This window comes from Giraffa tippelskirchi, chromosome 6, assembly GCF_054371585.1.
Source record: "Giraffa tippelskirchi isolate mGirTip1 chromosome 6, T2T-mGirTip1v1.2.pri, whole genome shotgun sequence".
In the NCBI taxonomy this organism is placed as follows: domain Eukaryota; kingdom Metazoa; phylum Chordata; class Mammalia; order Artiodactyla; family Giraffidae; genus Giraffa; species Giraffa tippelskirchi.
Window position 1 is genome coordinate 107,817,088 of NC_137280.1, and position 15,737 is coordinate 107,832,824.

The following is a 15,737-nucleotide window of genomic DNA, read 5'->3' on the forward strand; positions in this document are numbered from 1 at the left end:
GAGGCAGGGAGTCACACAAGGTGAAAAGGTGCGGAGGCCCTAATTGCAGGAGAAGTTAGTGCCTCAAGGACAGGAAGGAGCCCCTAGGACACTGATGGCTTTAAATTCTTTAGGTGGAAGGCTCAGACTGTAAAGAATCTGCTTGCAATGCAAGAGACAATGGATTCCTTCCCTGAGTCAGGGATATCCCCTAGAGAAGGGACTGGCAGCCCACTCCAGTATTCTTGCCTGGAGCTTCCCTGGACAGAAGAGCCCTCTGCTACAGCCTGTGGGGTGGCAAAAAGTTGGACACGACTGAGCAACTTAGCACACACACAGTTCATTAGCATGTTCGTGTACCTGAGGTTCCTTCCAGGGATCAGCTACCAGTGGTGGTTTAGTCGCTAAGTTGTGTCCGACTATTGCGACCCTTGGACTGTAGCCTGGCAGGATCTTCTGTCCATGGGAATTCTCCAGGCAAGAATACTGGAGTGGGTCGCCATTTCCTTCTCCAGGGGATCTTTCCGGTATAGTAGGCCAACTTTTATTCTTCTGACTCTATATAATGGTTTTCATATTTTTGTTTATTGAAGCATAGTAAGAATATTTTATATCCTGTTTGATAATTCTAGGATTTAAGTCACTATGAGTCTTTTGCTGGCTTATCTTCTTCATAAACCTGTTTTATGATGTTTTAAAATGCAATTATCTTTCTTGGAAGTTTATTGGTAGGAATCCTCTGATGCTTGAATTGAAAGGGGGTCCTTGTAGAGTTGATTTATATTTGCTTCCATCTGGCACTTAAAAATACTACCTTTCATCAGGGCCACTTTGAGATAAATTTTGACTGTGAGATCTTTCACATAATGTGGGTTCCAGCTAAAAACCTAGGTGAGAGCCAACTTAACGTGATAAATCCTTTGGAGGGATTTTTCCCTTTAGTAAATGATAACTTTTGAGGCAGATTATGTTTTTTATAGCACCCTTTTTAGTACTCCTTACTCTGATGACAAGATCTTTTAGACTGGGTGCTCTGTGGCTTGGTCGTGTCCAACTCTTTGTGACCCCATGGACTGTAGCCCGCCAGGGGCCTCTGTCCATGGGATTGTCTCAGCAAGAATACTGGAGTGAGTTGTCATTTCCTTCTCCAAGAGATCTGCACCACTCAGAAATGGAACTCATGTCTCTTGCGGCTCCTGCATTGGCAGGAGGATTCTTTACCCCTAAACCACCTGGGAAGCCCCTCTTTTGGATTGGGGTTTCTTCTAATAGATGTTATAATTGGGTAGGCTGTGGACTTTTATCCTCATCTCTAAGGCCTCTTGATGAGGGTGAAAGAGCAGAGTGATAAAGCTGACTTAAAACTCATTAAAAAAAAAAAAAGAAAAGAAACAAAAAAACTAAGACCATGGCATCCAGTCCCATCCCTTCATGGCAAATAGAAGGGGAAAAAGTAGAAGCAATGACAAATTTTATTTTCTTGGGCTCCAAAATTTCTGCAGACAGTGACTGCAGTCATGAAATTAAAAGATGCATGCTCCTTGGAAGAAAAGCAATGACCAACCTAGATACCATATTAAAAAGCAGAGACGTCACTTTGCCAACAAAGGTCCATCTAGTTAAAGCTATGGTTTTTCCAGTAGTCATGTATGGATGTGAGAGTTAGATCATAAAGAAGGCTGCTGCTGCTGCTGCTGCTAAGTCGCTTCAGTCGTGTCCGACTCTGTGCGACCCCATAGACAGCAGCAAATAATTGATGATTTTGAATTGTAGTGATGCAGAAGACTCTTGAGAGTCCCTTGCACTGCAGGGAAATCAAGCCAGTCAATCCTGAAGGAAATCAACCCTGAATATTCACTGGAAGGAATGATGCTAAAGCTGAAACTCCAATACTTTGGCTACCTAATGCAAAAAGCTGACTCACTGGAAAAGACCCTGATGCTAGGGAAGATTGAAGGCAAAGAAAATAAGATGATGGGATGGTTAGACAGCATCTCTGACTCAGTAGACATGAGCATGAGCAAACTCCAGGAGATAGTGAAGGACAAGGAGGCCTAGTATTGCTGCAGTTCATGGGGTCTCAAAGAGTGGGACATGACTTAGCTACTGAACAACAAGGCCTTGAAAGGCCATGAAATATCAAGTCAAAGGTATTACATAAGGTAGTTTGCCTTAAGGGGAAAGCTACATTTAGAGCTCCACTTGTGTTCTAGACTGTAGAGCAGGGCTTGGCAAACTATCTTTGGACCATGTAGTAAACATTTTAGAATTAATAGACCACAGACTGACAGGCTACATAATTTCTGTCATATATTCTTCATCTGCTTGTTGTTATTTTTTCTTATAACTCTTTAAAAATGTAAAAACTATTCTTAGCTCTGGGCCATGCTTTTTATTTTACCCATTATTAATAGACTTCTATTTAGGAGTCTAAATTCCTCTTTCATTTAATTTTTGACCTCTGAGATTCTTCGTAGTTTACTGATACATTTTTAAGTCTATGAAAGTTTTCTGGCATTTTTAATAGTTTTCAGGTATATGTCAGTCAGGACACCCCATTACTGCTGGAAATAGAAGTTTTAGTCTTATTGTATGGAGTCTATAAATATTTATTTAAATTAATGATCATATTTGCCATTTTCTATTCTAACTGTGTTTTTATTCTATCTCAGACCTTTTTGGCATGATATTCTTTCTGTTTCAAATATATACTTCAGTTAGAGTTATGTTGGTTAAATTTTTGCAATATGTATTCTTTTAAAAATATTATTTCACTATGCATTCAATTATATGTTCCATTTTATTTTCTTCAACTCTCTGAAGATACTGGAGACTTACTTTTACTTATCCTGAATGGGATGTATTGTGTATTCTGATTCTGGCGATTTATATATTTTTTTATGAATTCTAGGAAATTTTAAGCTATTACCTCTTTGAATTATCTTACCTCATTCTGCTTTGTTCTTTAGAATACTCCAATTAGATATACGTTAGACCTGTCAGTCTTCACTTTCTCTTTCATTATGTCTCCACCTTCTTCTTCCTCTGCTCCCTTTCCTCCTCCTCCAGCTTCCTGGTGTGTTACTCTATCCTAGGGTGTCTGGTTTCCATTCTTCTTTTTCTTTTGACATTTTAAAGTGTTCAGGGAACATTCTATGTGGTAACTCTATGAGTCCTAGAATGAAAATGTTGGCTTTTGCCAGGTGTCTGGGTGCTTTCCCCATATCGGATACTTGATTTAAATTAATTAATTTCTTGATTTAGGGTTTTTAAACCATGTGGCTAGTAAGCCTTTAAATGCCATTTCTACATGTAGTCTGACTTTTGAATACATATTCTCAGGGAGGAACATTCTATTTCACTCTATTCTTAACAAAACCAGGGATTACCAAATTTTGTTGCTATCTCCATAGGCAGAGATGGATTATTTTACCGCTTACTTTTTCACTACAGGTGAACCTCTTCAGGAATATGCACTAAAAGGGTTTTCTCCATTCTATTTTCTATTAGACATTTTTTCCCCCTATAATAAAAGCTCTTTGTTACCAAGAATCTGAAAATGCCCTCAGATGCAGCTTTTTTCAGTAATTTGTGTGTTTGATTTGGTTCTGGTCTCTTGAGGCTATATTCTTTTTTTTTTCCAGCTATACTTTTTTTAAAAATTTATTTATTTATCTATTTTTTTACTTTACAATATTGTATTGGTTTTGCCATACATTGACATGAATCCGCTGTGGGTGTACATGTGTTCCTCTTCCAGAAACCCCCTCCCACCTCCCTCCCCATCCCATCCCTCCAGGTCATCTGGGTGCACCAGCCCCGAGCACCCTGTGTCATGCATCGAACCTGGACTGGTGATTCATTTCACATATGATAATTTACGTGCTTCAATGCCATTCTCCCCTATCATCCCGCCCTCACCCTCTCCTGTAGAGTCCAAAATACAGTTCTATACATCTGTGTCTCTTTTGCAGCTATACTTTTAAAAGGATATCATCGCTATTTTCACTAGTATGTTTGGGAGAATGAACATTTTCTGGATTTGTAGTATTTCCCAGAAAAAGATATTTTGTGTTGGCATCTTCAAAGTAAAAATGATAGTCACTCAGTAATGTCTGACTCTTAGCGACCCCATGGACTGCAGTCCGTCAGGCTCCTCTGTCCATGGAATTCTCCAGGCAAGAATACTGGAGTAGGTAGCCATTTCCTTCCCCATGGGATCTTCCTGACCCAGGGATAGAACCTGGGACTCCTGCACTGCAGGCAGATTCTTTACTGTCTGTGCCACCACGGAGGTGCATTGGCATCTTACTTTAAGGCGTTGACATCTTACTTTAACTCTTTTTATTTTTTTCCTTCAGAGAAGACAAAATACTTAAGATGTAGGATTAAATTCTTCATTGGAATCAGTTACTCTTATCACAATCTTAGGGAATAACTTACATTTAGCATTTCAATATCTGTATCAACTAATTTGGCTTTCCAGGTGGCTTAGTGGTAAAGAATCCACCTGCCAATGTCAGAGAGACATGGGTTCAGTCTTTGGGTCAGAGAGATTCCCTGGAAAAGGAAATGGCAGCCCACTCCAGTTTTCCTGCCTGGGAAATCCCATGGACAGAAGTGCCTGATGGGCCACATTCTTTGGGGTTGCTAAAAGGTGGACACAACTGAGTGACTGAGCACAGCACAGAACACACATCAGCTAATTTAGGGCCCTATTAATACCAGCCTCACAGTGTTGTCGGAGAAGGCAATGGCACCCCACTCCAGTACTCTTGCTTGGAAAATCCCATGGACGGAGGAGCCTTATAGGCTGCAGTCCATGGGGTCGCTAAGGGTTGGACACGACTGAGCAACTTCACTTTCACTTTTCACTTTCATGCATTGGAGAAGGAAATGGCAACCCACTCCAGTGTTCTTGCCTGGAGAATCCCAGGGACGGGGGAGCCTGGTGGGCTGCCGTCTATGGGGTCGCACAGAGTCGGACACGACTGAAGTGACTTAGCAGCAGCACAGTGTTGTAGGTTGGTATAGGCAGTGGGTATTAATATACTTTTCAAAACTATGATGTGCTATACAAACGTTGGGTAATATTATTAACATAATTACCAGTTCAACATTTTTCAATTAAGTAGTTCTCTAAACCACAAAATAGAACTTTTTCTAATATATAATTATAAATTGATGTTTCAGATACAGAAAGATATTCCTTCATGGTCTTATGAAATTCAGAAGCATTTTTTTTTTTTTTGAGAATAAAACAGAAAGAAATACATCTATAATCAGAATGAAAACTTTTTTGTGTTTATCACTTAGAAAAATAACAAAGTCAACTAAAGCCAATAGTTCTTTTATAACACTATGGTTAACTTTGATAATGTCTCAGGGAAGAAATCAAACCCAAATTCTCTTAGTTCTAAGTCAAAGTAAAGCACAAATGTAGACTTCCTCAATATAAGAGGCTATTTGACAAGCAAGTTCAAATTAAACTCCCCTAAAATGTTTAACAAACAGTATATATGGTTCTTATCTTCATATTGTGGTGTATAATACCATTTATTTATACAACTTTTAAGACATTTAATACCACTTTACTATATAGTTCAGCTTTTCCACATTTCTTGCAATAAGTTTTCATATAATTTCAAGTTGTCATTATCTGTACTGCTTATCAATGAAGTATTGTGTTTGGCTGCTACATCATTTACTTGCCTGAAATAGAATTTATTACTTCACCTTCTAGCAAGGGCAATACAGGAAGACAGCTTTCTTTCTTAACCATAAATTGTTCATTTGATCACAAATATGTCTTGTTTCATGATGATCATAGGCAAAGTTATGGCTTCTGTGGAAAATATTGTTTTAATACGTGTTCATTTTTTGTTAATTATTTGGTAAACAAGTCAAGCATTTAATATCGGTGTTACAAGGAATATGATCAATTTAGTTAAACTGAATTTTTCTTCTGATTGTGTAAGTTTAGAAAATTTGAAAGAAAAATAGAACCTGCTTCCAAAAAGCAAATTGAAAGCAGCAATTCATTCTGAATCTGAATTCAATTTGAAACACATTTGCAAAGTTTTTATTTAACTAGTTTTAGGAAGATACTTTAAAAATTCTTCCTTTTCTTAAACATCAATTGAATAACGCTTTTCTTTCAGGTATACTTCTAAGCACTTAATAATGTCAGTATCCTTAAACATCCCAATACCCCTGTGTATCTGTTTCCTGCAGATGAATAAACAAAGAATATAGTGTTAAAAAAACTTGCACGAGGTTAGTTAGCTAATAGATAGCAAAGTCAGAATTTCTACAAAGTTTTGGAGTTTCTATATTGCCTCCAACCAACATTTTGAAAACTTATTTAAAATTTTCTGTTCATATTGAAGAACAGACACTCAGAACTCTTCATTTTTTTATGAATAACTCATCTGAAAATATTTGGATTTTTAAAGAATGCTCGATCAAGTGGATGTTTACTGATGTGACTTCAGTAAATATAAAAAGCAAAATGAAGAATTTGAGGCAACTTGAACACATTTTTGTTCACGGAGAGCACCAGGGGGCATGTTGTTACCAGGATAGTTCTTAAATTTCCAGCTATTCTCTAGTGTCACTGTTCTGACTCTGTTAGTCTCCCTAAACGTGTTGACCAAGACACCCTTAGTATTCCACTCAGCCTCACTAAATTTTAGACAGACTTCTTAACTATAGGACCCTGACCTCTTTTTCTGGGAGCATTTACTTAAGAAAACTTTCCATTGTAACTTCTATCTCTGCTTCTTTGAACTAGAAATCTTTTTTCAGGCTCTTGACAGTTTTACAAAGGGAGACTCTTTCTGGAGTCCCTGGGAACCCTCCCTTTGAAATGTAATCATCAAGAAAGACAGGGCCCCTGTCTTCCACTCTCTGAGGCAGGGTAAGAGCCCAACTTTGATAAGTGCCAGTTAGCAAACACAGAAGACCTAATTATTTTGACCAGCTTCCTCAAAATCCTCTAATTCTTTTCTACTAGCTCATATCTCTCCCTAGTGTTTAAGAATAAAAAGTCTTCTGTTTTAGTTCTTTTCCTCTGCCCCACTGCAAAATCTTGATCTCCATTGCAGTTGATTTGAATAAGGTCTTTCTTGCTGTTTTAAACAAGTGTCCAGTGTAGTTTTTCTTCTACAGCATCACTATAGTGTGCCTTAGCTCTGGAATATGGAGGTAGACTCTACAGGCTCCAGAGATGGAATATTTCTCTTTTATAAGAAAGATTTATGTACATTGTTCACTGTCTAGATTGTTTTTGTTTCTTTTTAGTCATTATCTTAGCTAGTACTATCAGATAATTTTTCTTTGTGATTCAGTATATAGAGACTCCTCCATCAGAGGGCAGACAGACTGAAAACCACAATCACAGAAAACTAACCAATCTGATCACATGGACCACAGCCTTGTCTAACTCAATGAGACTATGAGCCATACCGTGTAGGGCCACCCAAGACGGATGGGTCATTGTGGAGAGTTGTGACAAAATGTGGTCCGCTGGAGAAGGGAATTACAAACCACTTCAATATTCTTGCCTTGAGAACCCCATGAACAGTATGAAAAGGCAAAAAGATAGTAACTGAAAGATGAGCTCCCTGGGTCAGTAGGTGCCCAATATGCTACAGGAGATCAGTGGAGAAATAACTTCAGAAAGATTGAAGAGATGGAACCAAAGCAAAAACAACACCCAGTTGCGGATGTGACTGGTGATAGAAGCAAAGTCCAATGCTGTAAAGAGCAATATTGCATAGGAACCTAGAATGTTAGGTCCAGGAACCAAGGCAAATTGGAAGTGGTCAAACAGGAAATAGCAAGAGTGAACACCGACATTTTAGGAATCACCAAACTAAAATGGACTGGAATGGGTGAATTTAGCTCAGATGACCATTATATCTACTACTGTGGGCAAGAATCCCTTAGAAGAAAAGGAGTAGCCATCATAATCAATGAAAGAGTCCAAAATGCAGTACTTGGGTACAATCTCAAAAACGACAGAATGATCTCTGTTCGTTTCCAACGCAAACCATTCAATATCACGGTAATCCAAGTCTATGCCCCGACCAGTAACGCTGAAGAAGCTGAACTTGAATGGTTCTATGAAGACCTATGACACCTTCTAGAACTAACAGCCAAAAAAGATATCCTTTTCATCGTAGGGGATGGAATGCAAAAGTAGGAAGTCCAGAAACACCTGGAGTAACAGGCAAATTTGGCCTTGGAGTACAGAATGAAGCAGGGCAAAAGCTAATAGAGTTTTGCCAAGAGAACGCACTGGTCATAGCAAACACCCTCTTCTAACAACACAAGAGAAGACTCTACCCATCGACATCACCAGATGGTCAACACCGAAATCAGATTGATTATATTCTTTGCAGCCAAAGATGGAGAAGCTCTATACCATCAGCAAAAACAAGACCGGGAGCTGACTGTGACTCAGATCATGAACTCCTTATTGCCAAATTCAGACATAAATTGAAGAAAGTGGAGAAAACCACTAGACCATTCAGGTATGACCTAAATCAAATCTCTTACGATTATATGATGGAAGTAACAAATAGATTCAAGGGATTATATCTGATAGAGCACCTGAAGAACTATGGATGGAGGTTCGTGACATTGTACAGGAGATAGGGATCAAGACCATGCCCAAGAAAAAGAAATGTATAAAAGCAAAATGGCTGTCTGAGGAGGCCTTACAAATAGCTGTGAAAAGAGGAGAACTGAAAAGCGAAAGAGAAAAGGAAAGATATACCCATTTGAATGCAGAGTTCCAAAGAGTAGCAAGGAGAGATAAGAAAGTCTTCCTCAGTGATCAATGCAAAGAAATAGAGGAAAACAATAGAATGGGAAAGACTAGAGATCTCTTCAAGAAAATTAGAGATGCCAAGGGAACATTTCAGGCAAAGCTGGGCTCAATAAAGCACAGAAATGGTATGGACCTAACAGAAGCAGACGATATTAAGGAGAGGTGGCAAAAGTACACAGAAGAAGTATACAAAAAGATCTTCATGACCCAGATAATCACAATGGTGTGATCATTCACCTAGAACCAGACATTCTGGAATACGAAGTAAAGTGGGCCTTAGGAAGCATCACTATGAACAAAGCTAGTGGAGGTGATGGAATTCCAGTTGAGCTGTTTCAAATCCTCAAAGATGATGTTGTGAAAGTGCTGCACTCAATATGCCAGTAAATTTGGAAAACTCAGCAGTGGCCACAGGACTGGAAAAGGTCAGTTTTCATTCCAATCCCAAAGAAAGGCAATGCCAAAGAATGCTCAAACTACCGCATAATTGCACTCATCTCACACACTAGCAAAGTAATGCTCAAAGTTCTCCAAGTCAGGCTTCAACAGTATGTGAACCATGAACTTCCAGATGTTCAAGCTGGTTTTCAAAAATGCAGAGGAACCAGGGATCAAATTGCCAACATCCACTTGATCATAGAAAAAGCAAGAGAGTTTCAGAAAAACATTTATTTCTGCCTTATTGACTATGCCAAAGCCTTTGATTGTGTGGATTACCACAAACGGTGAAAAATTTTTAAGAGATGGGAATACCAGACCACCTGACCTGGCTCTTGAGAAATCTGTATCCAGGTCAGGAAGCAACAGCTAGAACTGGACATGGAACAACAGACTGGTTCCAAATCAGGAAAGGAGTACGTCAAGGCTGTATATTGTCACCCTGCTTATTTAACTTATATGCAGAGTACATCATGAGAAACGCTGGGCTGTATGAAGCACAAGCTGGAATCAAGATTGCCAGGAGAAATATCAATAACCTCAGATATGCAGATGGCACCATCCTTATGGCAGAAAGTGAAGAATAACTAAAGAGCTTCTTGATGAAAGTGAAAGAGGAGAGTGAAAATGTTGGCTTAAAACTCAACATTCAGAAAACTAAGATCATGGCATCTGGTCCCATCACTTCATGACAAATAGATGGGGAAACAGTGTCAGACTTTATTTTTGGGGGCTCCAAAACACTGCAGATGGTGACTGCAGCCATGAAATTAAAAGATGCTTACTTCTTGGAAGAAAAGTTATGACCAACCTAGACAGCATAAAAACAGAGACATTACTTTGCCAACAAAGGTCCGTCTAGTCAAGGCTATGGTTTTTCCAATAGTCATGTATGGATGTGAGAGTTGGACTATAAAGAAAGCTGAGTGCTGAAGAATTGATATGTTTGAATTGTGGTGTTGGAGAAGACTCCTGAGAGTCCCTTGGACTGCAAGGAGACCCAACCAGTCCATCTTAAAGAACCCAGTCCTGAATATTCATTGGAAGTACTGATGTTGAGGCTGAAACTTGAGTATTTTGGCCACCTGATGCGAAGAACTGACTCACTAGAAAAGACCCTGAGTGCTGGGAAGATTGAAAGCAAGAGAAGAGGACGACAGAGGATGAGATGGTTGTAGGCAATGGACATGAGTTTGAGTAAACTTTAGGCGTTGGTGATGGACAGGGAGGCCTGGCATGCTGCAGTCCATGGGGTCGCAAAGAGTCAGACACGACTGAGCGAATGAACTGAACTGACATAGAGACTCAGATAAATTATAATACTAGTGGAACACAACAATTTAGGCTATGTTCCCAACTGGAAGAAATATGAGCCTTTCGTTTTTTAAAAATTCAACAAATATTTTTATAAGCACTCATTCAACTAATATTAATTGTGCAATTCCCAGGCACCTTTGTAAGGGCCTAGGCTTACATGTAGTGGAGGATAAGTGAGACAAATTTCTTGACCTCAAAGGGCTTATTAATACATTCTAGATGTTGTGAATAACACAAAGCAAGGCTTTCAACACTTTTTTTAAGGGTAAATAAAATTCTAAACTGAAGAAGATATGTATTGTATCTTGAGAATTTGACAATTGTTGGTAAATGTATGCAAATAAGATAAGGTCTGAGGCTTCCCTAGTGGCTCAGATGGTCAAGAATCTGCCTTATTAGGCAGGTGACCCAGGTTTGATCCCGGGATGGTGAAGATCCCCTGAAGAAGGGAATGGCAACCCACATCAGTATTCTTGCCTGGAGAATTCCATGGAGAGAGGAGCCTGGTGGGCTACAGTCTGTGGTGTCGCAACGAGTTGGACACAACTGTGCTAACAAGATTTGCTGTCAGCAAAGGGCTTCCCTGGTGGCTCTGACAGTAAAGAATTCTCCTGCAATTCAGGAGACCTGGATTCAATCCATGGGTTGAGAAGATCCCTGGAGAAGGGAATGGCTACCCACTCCAGTATTCTTGTTGGGAAATCCCATGGACAGAGGAATCTGGTGGGCTATAGTCCATGGGGCTACAAAGACACGACTGAGCCACCAACACCTTTACTGTCAATAAAGCACTACATTTTAGCATTCTTTCTGTATATTTTCTTTATGTTCCCACTCTTATCTTGTACAAAAAGGCCATTAAGTGCTGACATGTATTTGTTATCTCTGACACAGTTCTGGCTTGACATGATTTGCCCTATGCAAATCCTTAGGGCTGCCAAGTGGAGCAGAAGGCTGAGCTCTTGGGAGAGAGATAATCTCACATTTTAGAACCACAGACACAGGCACAAAACATTGAGTTAGAAAGGAGGAAAAAAAAACAACTTTTCATGAGACAAGGAAAGTTAAGGAATAATTAGGAGTTTGTGAAAAGATCAGCTTGTTTCAATCCATGATAATTTCCTGACAACATCCTAATTTGTATATAAAACATCCCTAGAATTTTCTTTCTTAAACATTTACCATCTTTGCATCATGATTGTATTTCTTTAACTTGTTATAAAATAACTAGTTCATCTAAACTCCTGTGTTTTGGAATTGTGATAAAATCATTTTGTCAAATCAATAATGGTATTTATTTTCATTCCCATCCTAAATGTAATGCATGCTCATTACTAAATATATTACAAGCTGAAAAATAATTTGCAGTTTTTGTATGTGTGTCACACAATTTCTTGGTAACATTTCAGTAAACTCATTTATGTGACTGGATAGTATTCTTTAAAAACTATAGTAATTAGAATAAGCATCACTATATTGGTTTATGAATGTTAAATAATGAGAAGGACAAGTCTGAAACTAATTGTTTTTCAGGATAAAAATCTATTTTTGAGGAAAATTTCATGCAAAACAACTTTGTGCTCTAAGCTGTAAATTAAATCTTGTCACCAACTAGAATGTTATAGACTATTGATTGCCTTAGCCATTAATTCCCTCAAAGCATTATCTTAGTCTCTTCAGCATTTAGCTGCTTGAATTTACTTATCAAAGCTAAGGATAATCAGCTTCCTTTCCCCTTTCACTAAACAAATCAACAGAGTAATTTTCTCTAATCATTTACTATTGTATTTCAGGGAAATACATCTCATAGAACGCTGGCTGGTCCTTTCACACACACCACACACACAAACACACACACACACACACAATGTGGTAAAATCATTATTTTAGATTCGTAAGGGGTAACTGAAAATATGGTGAAACCATTGCTTTATATACAGTGACACGTCATTTTTGTGATTTTTTTTCCTTGGCTGGTGTATGTCTCCTGTGTATTTGGCAGGAGTAATGGTTGAAAGAGCTGAAGTACATTAATGTCCTTCATGTTGAATTTGATTGATATCAAGTTCAACATTGATTTTGATTAATATCAAATTCAACTTCTATGATAAAGAAAACAAAACCTATACCCAACACTCAGTTCAGTTGCTCAGTCAAGTCCAACTCTTTGCGACCGCATGGACTGCAGCATGCCAGCCTTTCCTGTCCACCACCAACTCCCTGAGCTTCCTCAAGCTCATTTCTATTGAGTCAGTGATGCCATCCAGCCATCTCATCCTCTGCCATCCCCTTTTCCTCCTGCCTTCAAACTTTCCAAGCTTCAGGGTCTTTTCCAATGAGTCAGTTCTTTGCATCAGGTGGCCAAAGTATGGGAGTTTCTGCTTCAGCATCAGTCCCTTCCAATGAATATTCAAGACTGATTTCCTTTAGGATTGACTGGTTTGATCTCCTTGCAGTCCAAGGGACTCTCAAGAGTTCTCCAGCTATAGAAATCTAAATATTCTGTTGAGATTTTGGTATTCATTCTTCTTTGACCTTTGCCTGAATACTATGAGCCCATTGCTCTTCTTCATTCTAACTAAACTCATCCATGGGCCAATTTTTAACTCTAACCTCAAGGAGACACCCACTAGTCTAGATTATCTACCCTTGAACCTCCTTCAATCTCAGCCATGTAATATTGTAATGGCTAATAATGGAAGCAACAATGAAACCATCTTTTATACATGAGCTATATTTATGTTTCTCCATAAGCTATATGTAAGCTTGGAAAAATATTTCCATGTGTCATTACCATATTTTAACCATGAAATACTTTGATGTTGGTAGAGAAGGCAATATTCTTCCTGACATGTCATCTATGTAGATTCCTTAGTAGTGCTTCAAGCCTAACATTGACAAAGTGACCCCATATGACTCCCCACTGTTCATTTGTATCAGAGGAATCCAGACTAGACAACTCTGTTGCTACTCTATTCTCTTCCTTTCACCTGTTCTGTTAGAATATACTATTGTTTGTTTGATATAGCTCTTCAGTTTGTAGCTTCTCTACTTCCACATCCCTTTGTTTTCAATCTTCATCATTGCACAGTTAACTCATTCTAACAACCTCCTGGCTGTTTCCTCGATTATAGAATTTTATCTCTTTATACTGCATATTAAAACCAACCTATTGTCAGATGTGTGATCTCCAAAGAAGATTTAGCTTCCGGACCAGGCTTGAGCATGTGAACTACAACTTGGCACTTACCAAGAGCATTGCCAATGACTGAACAACAAAGGCATTTGCCATCTGCCTCTATGGAGATTGAACCCCATGCTGCTATAGCTGTTGACCTTCAACAACCCCTGAGGGAGTTCAGGGTGGAGTGAGGCACTCTGTGCTCCAGGGAATCTGGTGGGACAGGTCTCTAGATAGTTGGATGTTTTTAGGAACAGATTTTATGATCTCAGTCTCTTCACATCTAGAGAAGCATTAAATCCCCTCATGGTGATATCAGATCCTCATGAGTAACAAAAAGCCTTTTGTAAAATGAGCTTCATGGTATTGAACTCCCCCTTCACCAAAACCTTATATATTGACTTTCCCTACTGCCACTTTGGAGCAGTCTCTCAGAGCTATCTGAGATGCTGCCTCCTGGGCTGCAGTCCTCATTTTGCCCCAACTACTTAACTCACAGCTCTCAAGTTGTACATCTTTTTTTAGTCAACAGTTATGGCAACTGATGAAGTGATCCAGAGTGGATTTCCTTCCTTCGACTGGACTCCATGAGGAACCAGAATTTTGGTACCAGCAGCGGACCCTTGCGTCCATCCGCCTCCTCGGGGAGTGCAGACGAATTTGGGTAAGTCTCTCCTGGTTCTTGAATCCCCCGTATTGGTTGAGATTCTGAGTTTTATTTGATGGTGGAGCAGGTTACCTTCCCTCTCCTAGTAGACATACTAGAGGGGGCCCGGGTGAAACATCTGGGGCATACCCACTCATGGTCTAGACACTGAGTGGGGCTCTGTAGAAAGATACCGAGGAATTCCCACCCAGTCAAAAGATGCTAGGTGAGGGGCTGGCTGAAAGATACCAGGAGAATTTCCCACCCAGTGAAAAGGTACTGGGTAGGGGGGCTTGATTGGGAAAAAAATCAAGGAATACCCAGTGCTCGGCTGAAAGATGCCGAGGTCGCTCCATCGTAGGGGATTGAATGGTCTTGGTTGAGTGGTTAAGTAAGATGCTGATCTGACACTTTTCCTCAATTTGACTGCCTTTATAGAATTTGTCAGGATAAAAGTGAGGAAAATATATGAGAGCTTTGCTCTGAAGAAAAGGGACAAGACTCTTCCTGGCTGGTTTCGGTTTTCTCAGGTGACTGAGAAATTTACGGGAGTGGTGGAAGCCTAGTTCTCATACCGTGCAGTGGTCCCATAGGGAAACCCACTCATTAATTAAAATACTTGCTTGTCCGGGGGTCACACATAAGAACTGGCCATTTGGTGACCTGAGCAGCCACGGTGGTCTTAGACTGCCGGAGGCAGAATCTGAGACATGTAAGATGAGCTGAAATGACTCTGGAGTGACTACTGGAGGAGTTAAGCTCACAAGCAGCACACGGGCCCACTACACAAGTTCACTAGTGATTTTTATCCCTGACAAATTTAGCTTAAAATGGGAAACAGAATCTCTCAACAGAAATAAAGGGGTGTCAGAAACACTCTAGCCAGATTCATGTACGATACATACGGAGCTCATACTTGCAGGTACCTAATGAATTGGAGAAATTATACTAAAAGAGATCTCAACCTAAAATGGCCAAATTTGGGTTCTTTTTATATTCTAAAATTGATATTTTTATGTGCACAATTAGAAAAGGCCAGCCATGCTTTGACTGGTATCTAGGAGCTTCTAAAACAAGAAATGATAGAGTAACTTCTTCGCAGAAAATCAACAAGAAATTGCTTGAAACTATCAGAACTAAAAAGGCTGACTTTGCCAGGTCACAGGTCTAGTGGAATTGGGAAGTCACATTTGGCATTTATGCAATTTGACTTTTGATTTTTGGGCATCACTTTACCATCTTTTTGGGGCACTCTTGCCATTTGGCTTTTGATTTCTGGGCATCTCTTTGCCTTTTGTTTCTTTTGGAGTGTGACTCCTGGCTGGTGAAGTTCTGGTTTG

General features: G+C 39.4%; 1 protein-coding gene and 1 long non-coding RNA gene across 2 annotated transcripts in view; one reads left to right on the forward strand and one right to left on the reverse strand.

Moving 5' to 3' along the window:
• LOC145509774 (uncharacterized) overlaps window positions 1-15,737 on the forward strand; it is a 404,239-nt gene that overhangs the window by 284,259 nt on the left and 104,243 nt on the right. The window contains exon 5 of the long non-coding RNA XR_014056401.1: window positions 14,277-14,415. This is a non-coding gene — a long non-coding RNA (uncharacterized LOC145509774). The remainder of the gene's footprint in view (window positions 1-14,276; window positions 14,416-15,737) is intronic.
• The window catches only part of LOC145509773 (uncharacterized), a 565,222-nt gene that overhangs the window by 141,791 nt on the left and 407,694 nt on the right, over window positions 1-15,737 (reverse strand). The window lies entirely within an intron of this gene.